Consider the following 10,864-nt stretch of genomic DNA (forward strand, 5'->3'; position numbering starts at 1 on the left):
CGGTTCCCGCTAATGGCACATACCTCGGTTGCAGTTTGTCCCGGCCCTGGTTGGGTCGTTGGGGTGGCAGCCACTCGATGTGTCCCTTTCATGTCGATGTTTCTCTCTCTCTTTCCCTCCCACTCTATCTGAACAAAAAATGGAAAAATGTCCTCGGGTGAGGATTAAAAAAAAAAAAGAAGCTCTTGACCCAGAAGTCTGTGTGTTCTGCCAGCATCCATAAAACTGTGGCAGGCTAACTTGTTAGTTTGCAAGGAAGGTAAAAATCTCATAACATTCACAGTTCTTGACAACCTCACATATCTTTCTCATGTAGCATACCCCTCTACGCACCAACTAGTTCCCTCACACTTGTGATTCTTTTTTTTTTTTTTTTAATATGTTTTTATTGATTTTTTAGAGAGAGAGGGAGGGAGAAAAAAATAGAATCAACATAAGAAACATTGTTCGGTTGCCTCCTGCACGCCCCCTACTGGGAATCGAGCCTGAAACCCCTGCATGTGCCCTGACTGGGAATCCAACCAGGACCTCTCAGTCCATGGGAGGATGCTCAATCCACTGAGCATACTTGTGATTCTTAAAACCACCTTGGTAATTTGGGCCAGGAGGAAACTGCCCATCAGAGGTTGGGACAAACCAACGGATCAAATTAAAGAGCAAGACTGAAGTTAGGTCAGGACTGGGATATCAGGGAGCTTGGTTTAAGCCCAAGACTGGAGGAGGATCATTTTAATTCTGGGCTGTTTGTAGCTGTATCATTGGTTATATGTTCTAGTCACCTGACTGACAGGCAATTCCAAGCATGCTTAGGTGAACAAATTCATTGGTTTTCTCGTAAAATAAAATGAGTTGGATTAGATTATTTCTAGTGTTCCTTCTAAGCTATAAAATATATGCTTTATGAATTTTTAACAGGTTGTCCCAGCAGGTACATTAGGCACTCAATCTAATTTAGATTCATGACTACAAAGAGGACTATGGTATACAGTGCAAAGAACTTAGCTCTAGAAGTTTAGAAGCCTGAATTCCAGACCCAGTCTGCCACTACCTAGCTGTGTGACATTGGGCAAGTCATTTTCCTTATTTTAAGGAGGCAAGTGAGGGATGTACACACGAAATGATTCTAGGTACTTCAAGGATATGGCATTAAATTATGCAGTGAAAAAGTTTCTTTTTAATTCTCTTTTCATTTTTCTGATTGTGCTAAAAAGAGGGTGTCAGTTTACTGCTAATGTGTCTTTAATAACTGTTTAATACCTGCTAATCTCCCCTTTTGGCAAAGAGAAAATTCTCAAGCTCGAATATGTCATAGGCTGTGCTAGCTAGAGAGCATTTAATAATATTGCCTAGTTGTTGTTGCTTTATTTTTGTTTTGACTTCCATTTATGGTAAATAAGGTAAGTTTTCCATTTATGGGAACAATACAAAGTTCCCTATAAAAGTAGATTTATTACAAAAGTGTTCTAAAATTGTGGGAATGGTTGTGCAACTCTGTGACTATACTAAAAAACATTGAATAGTACACTTTATATGGGTGAAATGTGAATTAAGGTGCCAATAAAACTATTTTAAAAAGCAAGTTCATTAAAGTAAAAATGGGGACTAATTTAAATAAAATATTAAGCAAGAAATAGTATAGGTGGTCAGTTGATATAGAAAAAATTGTACAGAGGATGCAGACCAAAGTTCAGGAAAACACTGGTGGGCTTTGCAGAAAAACATGTTTGCTGGCAATTTGACTTTGGACAAATTTCTTAATCTTTCTGAGCCTGTTTCCTAGTTCACAAATGGGAATAATAATATCTCCTTTGATTTGTTAAGAGGAAGGTAACAGCACTGAAACCTCAGCCCAGGGCCCAGCACATAGATGACTTCTGATAAAGGGGAACGACTGATGACTTGACTGAGCACCCACTCTGGTGCCAGCCCTGGTCTTTCACATGTTAACCTCCACTCCCTCACCATAACCTTGTGCAGCGGGTACTGTTATTGCCATTCAACAACCCTGGAGTGGATGTTGTTATCCTCATGTTACAGATGAGTGAACTAAGGCTCAGAGAGATTAAGTAACTTGCCTAGAGTCATAGAACCAGAAAATCACTCCAGATGAGGTTCAAACTTCAATCCCTTCATGACATTGCCCCTTCCCACCAATCTGGAAGTCAGACCTGATTAAATAGGACCCATCTGGCTACAGGTAGGGAAAAGGGGACACAGAAGGAACTCTGCACCTCTGTCTTACAGATGAGCATCCTTGGCCTCACTGCCAGTCCAGGACAGCCTCAGAGACCCTGGTTCCTGGTGCTGATTTCCCATTGACTCCCCATCCCTACTTGTCCAGTAGAAAACTCTCTTTCTTTCTTTCTTTCTTTTTTTAATCTTCACCCGAGGACATTCCTTCCATATTTTGTTCAGATAGAGGGGCGGTGGGGGGGGGGGGGAGAAACATCGGTATGAAAGGGACACATCGAGTGGCTGCCACCTGCACAACCCAACCAGGGTCTGGGACAAACTGCAACCGAGGTACGTGCCCTTAACGGGAACCGAACCCGGGTCTCTCTGGACCGCAGGCCAATGCTCTAACCGCTGAGCCAAACCAGCCAGGGCGAAAACTCTCTTTCTTTATTCAGCCTCCCAGGGACTGAGGTCTTTTTGTTGGCCTCTTATTCCCATTGCTGAGTCCTCACTGCCTTCTGTTGGATTTTTATTCTACCATTCACTTAGTTAATTAGACTTTGGCCTTTTGCCTGACATTGGACTAGTGCTGACCTTGACCCTCTTAGGCTCATCTAGGTGTCATGGTCTCCATCAATCTTCCGATTTTATGACGACCTCCTCCACAACAACATAATCACACCTAGGCTAGTTTTCTCTTGTGCCACTGCCAATTCCCTCTGCAGGCCACCCTCATCTCCTGACAGGACAACCATAATGGCCTCCAGTCTTGCTTGAATCTATTCCTTCTCTGAAGTATAATTCAAAACTTTCACCCCTGGCCAGTTTGGCTCAGCAGTTAGAGCATCGGCACTCAGACCGAAGGGTCTCTGTTTCAATTTCTGGTCAAGGGCACGTCGTACCTGGGTTGCAGGTACAATCCCCAGGCCAGTCGGGGTCATACAGGAGGCAACCAATTTCTCTCTCTCTCTTTTTCTATCTCTTCCTCCCTTTCACTCTATTAAAAAAAATCTGTGGAAAAATATCTTCAGGTGAGGATGAACAAAAACAAACTGAACTTTCTGAAGTGCAATGTGATTTTGAAAATCTCCTGCCGATCCTTCAGCAACTCTTCACTGTCCTTTGTTTTTTTGTTTTGTGAGGATTAAAAAATAATCCTCACCCGAGGACATTTTTCCATTTTTTGTTCAGATAGAGTGGAGGGAGAGAGAGGGATGGGGGGGGGGGGGGGGAGAGAGAGAGAGAGAGAGAGAGAGAGAGAAACATCGATGTGAAAGGGACACATCGAGTGGCTGCCACCCACACAATCCAACCAGGGCCGGGGACAAACTGCAACCGAGGTACGTGCCCTTAGCGAGAACCAAACCTGGGTCTCTCTGGACTGCAGGCCGACGCTCTAACCGCTGAGCCAAACCGGCCAGGGCTTCACTGTCCTTTGGATAAAGTCATGACCCCTTGGTCTGGTGTTTAAAGACCTTTGTGAACTGGTACCTTCTGCACCCTTTAGCCTCTTCTCTCTCCAGTCTTCTCTCCACTTACTAGGAGCCAGTAATGTTGACACTCTTTATAGTCTCTGAGTGCTTCTGGATGTCCTTGGCAAGCAGTGCGCTCCCTAAACAGTAATTATTGCCTCTTGCTTCCAGTCTCCGTATGTGTTGTTCCCTCAATCTGGAATGCCTTCTCTTCCCTATTCTCCTTTTACTCTGCTTATATGTCACCTTCTCAAGGAAGCCTTCCATGCCCTCTCCTGTTAGGTGTATTTTTATGTGCTATAATAGTATCCTATGCTTTCCTCTATTGTGATGAGACAGAGCTATAGTGAAGGAACTGGAAGCATTGGCCCTAGGGTCAAACTCTCTGGATTTAAATTCTAACTGTGCCACTCACCCCAGCCATGTAACCTTGGGCAGGTCACGTAACCTCTCTGTGCCTCTAGTTCCTCATCTGTAAGATGGAAATAATGGTAATACCTACTATCAGGTTTCCTGTGAGAATTACCCGAAGCAATGCATTGTCAATGGCTTATGTGGAGTCTGGCATATAGCGAGCACTCAATAAATATTAGCTATTATTGTTTCAGCACACATCATGATCTGTTATAAATCCAAGTTCCCTTCTTTGTCTTCCTCACTCTAAACATCTTGAGGACAGAGAGTGTGCTTCATTCACCACTGAATCTCTGGGTGCCTAGCATAAAACCGGACACTTTGGTACTCAATACATATTTATTGAATGGACGGATGGATGGACGGATGGATGGATGTCTTTCTCCCTGGTTTAGCTAAGTTGACTTTGCCTGAAGTTCTCTTGGCATTCCCAAGACCAGTTTTCCCTGCTCTGGCCCGGGCAGGCCACAGCCCAAATCTTGTCTGTGGCATCGTGGTTTCAGATCTAAATAACTAGTGTCAATACAAGACAGAAATACCCCCAGGTGGTGCAGATGAAAAATATCTTTCACAGTTTGTCCTCTCAACACCTCCACCTCCCTTTGCTCTAGTATGTCATGACTAGGTGTGGGCAGCACCCAAACAAAGCAGGCCATTCATCTCTCCAACAAGGGTTTGCTGGGCCATAGAGAGTACTGAGGATGCAGGGCATGTAGCGTATGAGCCCTGCTTCCAGGAGCTTCCTCAGGGGTGGCTGGGTCCAGATCTGGCCGGCCAGGCAAGAAGACAGGCTGTTCCACTGTTAGAGAGAGCTCAGCAGGCGGTAGGATCTGACCTAGCCTCATGGCCGGGAGCAAGGGTGTGAATGCAGGACCAGGGAATCTGATTATCAGAATGTGGAGCAAGTCAAAGGTTAATGCAGGAGGTTGGCTACACAGAGGATCCAGAGCAGAGCCCAGCAGAAGATGGAGTCCAGCAGGTGAAGCCCAGCTCCAATGTGGGGCCACTGTCTGCTTGCTCTTCTTTTTTTCTCTCCCAAGAGGAGCTTGAGGCAGAGAGAAAGCCACTCGGGATTTCCCACACCAGAAGGTAAGAATGCATAAAGCAGCAGCAGTATTCAAAAGCAGCTTTGGCCCTGGCTCGTTTGGCTCAGCGGTTAGACGGTCGGCCTGTGGACCAACGAGTCCCAGATTCAATTCCAGCCAAGGGCACGTACCTCAGTTGCAATTCGTCCCTGGCCCTGGTTGGGGTTGTGCAGGAGGCAACCAATCGATGTTTCTCTCTCTCAACCCCCCACTCTGTCCGAAGATAAATGTAAAAATATCCTTGGGTGAGGATTGAAAAATGAGTCTCCTGTCAAAACCTGCCTCAGGAAGGCAGTGGCTGTGGGGCCGGACGGCCTGGCCTGCTCCTGGGCAGCTGCTGGCAGACAACAAGGGGAACACCGAGGACTGGGGCACGAGGCCCAGAGCCTGCCACCAAACCAGCTGTGCGACCTTACATAGGTCATTTCACCTCCAGGGACTCCATTTCTCTGTCTAGACAATGCTCGAGGTTTCCAACATTCAAATATGAATGCTTCTTTCTCAAAGCAAAAAAATAAAAAAAATAAAATTCCAAGACTCCATAAGATGACAATGGTAATTTTGGTCTCTGTTGATCCAAAAAATGCAAAATGATCAAAATAACCATCACTTTTGTAACTTTTAAAGGAATTTACAGCCCTGGCCGGTTTGGCTCAGCGGTTAGAGCGTCCACCTGCGGTCCGGAGAGGCCCGGGTTCGGTTCCCGCTAAGGGCATGTACCTCGGTTGCAGTTTGTCCCCGGCCCTGGTTGGTCGTGCAGGTGGCAGGCACTCGATGTGTCCCTTTCACGTCGATGTTTCCCTCTCTCTCTCTTCCTCTCTCTCTCCCTCCCACTCTGTCTGTACAAAAAAAATAAATAAATAAATAAAAAAAATAAAAATAAATAAAAAAAATAAAGGAATTTACAGCCCTGGCCGGGCAGCTCAGTTGGTTAGAGCGTTGTCCCTTTATGCCAAGGTCCAGGGTTTACTCCCCAGTCAGAAACAAGAAACAACCAATGAATGCATAAATAAGTGGAACAACAAACTGATGTTTCTCTCCCTCTCTCTCTCTCTCCCTCCCCTTCTCTTCCTCTCTTTCTAGAACCAATAAATAAATAAAAAATTAAGGAATTTGCATTTTATGAATTACAGGAATATCTACTGTCATTTACAAAAATTTGGGATGCAGCATCCCTTAGGCCCCAGAGACACAGCCTCCATAAAAACTCCAACCCAGATGCAGGCAGCGGAGACTTCATTTTCCTTAGACCTCCCAGAGATTAGTCACTGATCCCTCTGACTTGAAAAATATAAGGGACTCCAGAGCAACAGGCCAGTGTTTTTCAAACTTTTGCTTATCATGAAGTCCATTGATGATGCTAATATGATGCAACAAAATTTGAAAGCAGAGATGATGGATAATATTTGTCATACTGTGGCTGCTCCACCTCAGAATCCCTTCCCAGGTGTGTGGAAGACTCCATCCTTTTAGTCTCAATGGAAATTACAGCCCAATGCTCACCCCTCACTATAGAGGCTGAAAAGGCCAGACACTTGCTTCCCAGCCTCCTTCATCTGCAGAGCTTAGACATGTGATCTGGGCTCGGCCAATCAGGTGCTCCGCCCTGGGCTAAACCAAGAACCACCAAGGGGGCACCTCAAAGAAACATTTCCGGTGCGGTTGACAACAGCAGCTGTGGCGGACATGTCCAGATTCCAGGGTATCAGCAGCAGGGTCATCATTCAGGCCTCAGCCCTGGTATGGCACAAGCTTCCCAGGATTCTGAGGCCAGGGCAGGACTCTCTAGACAGCTTCTGTGTTGCACTTTTGGCCACACTCCTGGCTGCTGCCCAGCATCCTTTGTTGTTATTCCTGCCCTGAGCCTGGCTCTCTGGCCTTTCTAGAGATTCTGTGGGCTACTCAATGTCCTTTCTGTAAATTCCTCTTATGCTTAACTCATCTATTTTTAAGTCAGAACCCTGACCGATTTACAGTCTTATGTCAGTCTCAGCATCCAACTTATTTTTGTATTTTGCTTTGGTCACACAGTTCTGAGAAACTTCTGGTCATACAGATGAATGGTGTCTTAGTCCATTCATGCTGCTATAACAAAACACCATAGACTGGGCAGCTTATAAACATTTCTCACAGTTCTGGAGATTGGAAGTCCAAGAGCATGGTCTGATGAGAGTCTTACAAGTTACAGACTTCTCATATATGCTCACATGACGGAAGAAACTAAGGAGATCTGTGGGTCCTTTTATAAGGGCACCAATTCCAATCATCAGGGCTCTACCCTCATGACCTAATCACCCCAAAGGCCCCACCTCCTAATGCCATCACCTTGGGGATAGTATTTCAACAAAATAATTTGGGGGGGATACAAACGTTCATACCATAGCCAGTGGTTATAAATAATAATGATAGACACCATTACACAGCACCCACTATATGTTGGGCCCTAGTCTAATTTTATGTAAATTAGCTCACTTAACAAACCTTTGAGACTGGTCTATCATTAGCATTCCCCTCTTACAGGTGAGAAAACTGAGGTATGGAGGAGTGGGGTAACTTGCCCAAGGTCAAGGATTTAAATCAAGGGAGTCCTGCGCCAGGGTCTGTGCTCTTTACTCCTACCAACAGCCTTTTTGTCACAATTGTTCTTTTGAGATTAGAGCAGTCTTCAATTAAACCAATCTAAATGCTAGAAAGAAAAGTAGTAGAAATTTATGTTTCAGAGTTGAATGAACAATTATCAAAATACCCAACAACTGCTCTTTATCCTCCTCATAAACAAAAATTCAGGCAATGAACAACTAAAATTTACAGCAAGTACTAAACAAACAGGACAATGTTATTGCTCCACACTCACTGTTTAACCTTGGAGTTTGCAGAGTCTGGTGGACCCCATGTAGGAAGTACCCAGCTCTTCATTGCTCTGCTCTTTACAAGCAGATGTGCCCAGGCTGGCGCATCATGGATTCCTGCAGGCACACCACCATCGGTGCCAGCTTGGTCTTGGACACACCACATGGAACTTGTGCCCACGTTCTCACAAAACCGAGTTTACAAAAAAAACCCACATTGATGGGGGTATGTCACAGAGGCACAGGAGTTGACTGAAAGCTCCCAGTGGCTAAAGCTGGAACAATTTGAGGAACAAAAAAGAACAGTATTAGATTATAACCCAAAGTATAGAATAAAAATCCATGAGTGCACATTCATATAAATTTTTTAAAAAGGAAACTTTACGGAAATCAGACACGAGCTACTTCAGATGATCAAGATCAACATTAACAGTCATAAATCGTGCTGTAGCATAGACTGTTGATACAATGTGATGAAAATGGCAATTTACCTCTGTGGTCATCCTCCTCAAACCCAGAACTCCAGTTTACACGTGAGAAAAATGGATAAATCCCAATAGACGGATTGCAAACAGAGGAAAATACTCAACCAGTATTCACAGGGTCATCAGAAACAAGGAAAGTCTGTGAAAGTGTCACAGCCAAGAGAAGCCCAAGAAGACCTGGCACCTTAATGTGATGTGGTATCCTAGGTGGCATCCTGGAACAGAAGAAAGGCCATTGGGTAAAAACTAAAGAAATCTGAATCCACTATGGACTTTAATGAATAATAATGTCTTAATATTGATCCATCAACTGTGGCGAATGTACCATAGCCATGAAAGATGTTAATAGGGGGAAGTGGGTACTGGGAAAAGAGAAGGAAATATAGGAATTCTGCACTATCTTCTCAATTTCTTTGTAAATCTAATTTTTTTTTCCTGAAAAAATAAAGTCTATTAATAAAAAAAAGAATGATAAAATTGACTGCCCTCCCCTGGTGATGCAATTTAAGCCACTTGATGGGCTAAATGTGTTTATTTAATGCATTCATACAGTGATAGACTACACACTTTTTTTTTTTTTTCCTCACCAGAGGACATTTTTCCATTTTTTGTTCAGATAGAGTGGGAAGAAGAGAGGAAGAGAGAGAGAGAAACATTGATATGAAAGGGACACATCAAGTGGCTGCCTCCCACAGGGCCCAGCCAGGGCCAGGGACAAACTGCAACCGTGGTACGTGCCCTTAGTGAGAACCGAACCCAGGTCTCTCTGGACCGCAGGCCGATGCTCTAACCGCTGAGCCAAACCAGCCAGGGCTAGACTACACACTTTTTAATAGCAACTTTTAAAATACTTAAATATATTTTTAAGAAATTCTAATCTTCACATTGCATTCCTGAATCACCGCAGCATAGCTGAGCACAGTTGGATCTGCTCTGATGCAGGGGATCACAGGGAATGCCTTTTGTCTCTGTACCTAAAACTCGTGGGATCTCTTAGATGAAGGAAAACTCCATACCTCAAGGCAAAGCACTTAGAAACAATGCAGTAACTTCCCTTCCCCCCACCTCCAAGACAGCGCGAGAGCAACTGTGTGAAGCCAAGGCTGCAGTTGTCTTTGTCCTGTGTTTGCCTGTGGAGCCCAGTGCTCCTCAGCCACGGGAAGGGCAGGAGGCTGGTATGAAGCAGGGCAACAGATGGCTGGGACATGTCCTCTTAAAGCTCAGCTGCCCTGGCTAGGCTCCCAAGCTGTGTACATTTCAAACGTTTGAGGTTCAACCAAAAGAGACTAGCAATGATTTTCAATCACGTGCTGAAACACATGGCTAATCCTTGGGTAGACAGAGAAGAGTGTTTTAAAAACTCACTTAAACCCAGTGTGAGGAACAAGGAAACCCTGTGTGCTTTCTCAGCTTTGTACCCAGATCAGCCATCCTGGGGCAGTTGGGCACCTGTCCAGGATCCCAGTGTGCATCCTGCTTTCTATGCTTTTGGAAAGGGTGTGATGTTTTGGTCCTGTGTTTATCTGGGGTGAGAGTGAGAAAGGAAAAGACTGTTTAGCAGGTAGGTTTGGATCCTGAGAATTATGCATCCTGGCATTTGCTTCGTGGTCTAGAATTGGGAGATCTCTAGGTCAATCCGCTTCACAAGTTCAGCCAGTTCTATTTCCCTGTCCTGATTCAGGACCTTCTTATACCTTGCCTGGATTATGCCAGTAGTCTCCTACTGTTACTTCTTCGTTTTGCATCATTAGATCAGGGTAAGGGGCTCTCAGGGAGCAAATGAATGTGTGTGTGTGTGTGTGTGTGTGTGTGTGTTTCCCAGGGAGTTATTACAGTTTTAAATAGTGAAGTCAGAAATGTTTGGTCTCTAAATATCATTTCCCACTAAAGGGGTTCCTAAGAGAAATGTCTTGTTCCAAGTCTGGGCTGGAAATGTGTAAGATGAGTCTGGAACATCTTGTTACACCAGAAAGCAAAAGGGCTAACAAAGACTACTGGAGTGGCATCAGAAGGACTCAGAAGCCAAGTACCAGAGGCTCTCATTGGCCAAAGATGAGACAAGTTGAGTGTCTAAAAGAATACTGACAGCAATAGATCAAAAGGTATACAGGTCAGAATCCCTGAGTTCATAATGATACTTTTAAGAGAAAGAACACAATCCATTGGTCACTTTTTTTTTTTTTTTTTTTTTGGTACGTGCCCCTAGCGGGAACCGAACCCGGTACTCTGGTCCACAGGCTGACGTTCCAACTGCTGAACCAAACCAGCCAGGGCCCATTGGTCACCTTTGGAGCATGCTAGAAAACCAATTATTCTGAAAACTCATAAATAAAAAGAATTAAGCATGTATTCTGCTTTTCTTATATGAAAATGACCAGGCAAAC

Source organism: Molossus molossus, unplaced genomic scaffold (assembly GCF_014108415.1).
Source record: "Molossus molossus isolate mMolMol1 unplaced genomic scaffold, mMolMol1.p scaffold_m16_p_1, whole genome shotgun sequence".
NCBI classification, from domain to species: Eukaryota; Metazoa; Chordata; class Mammalia; order Chiroptera; family Molossidae; genus Molossus; species Molossus molossus.